The sequence below is a fragment of the Acyrthosiphon pisum genome, chromosome A1 (genome assembly GCF_005508785.2).
Source record: "Acyrthosiphon pisum isolate AL4f chromosome A1, pea_aphid_22Mar2018_4r6ur, whole genome shotgun sequence".
In the NCBI taxonomy this organism is placed as follows: domain Eukaryota; kingdom Metazoa; phylum Arthropoda; class Insecta; order Hemiptera; family Aphididae; genus Acyrthosiphon; species Acyrthosiphon pisum.
In genome coordinates, this window is record NC_042494.1 from 139,692,580 (window position 1) to 139,692,892 (window position 313).

The following is a 313-nucleotide window of genomic DNA, read 5'->3' on the forward strand; positions in this document are numbered from 1 at the left end:
GCAGTATAAAAGTTTGTTAGAACTTTTTTTTTACGCTCAAACGACGCATAACGACTTGTTAGAGATTGTTAGACAACTTTTAAAGTTTGTTAGACTTTATTTAGGACGCTAGATTTTTTTTAATTTTGTACTTTTATCTTCAGCAGTACAAAAGTTTGTTAGAACATTTTTTTTCGCTCAAACGACGCATAACGACTTGTTAGAGATTGTTAGACAACTTTTGTACTGCTGAAGATAGAAGTGCAAATGTAAAAAATTCTAGCGTCAAAAATAAAGTCTAACAAACTTTGAAATTTGTCAAACAATCTCTAAC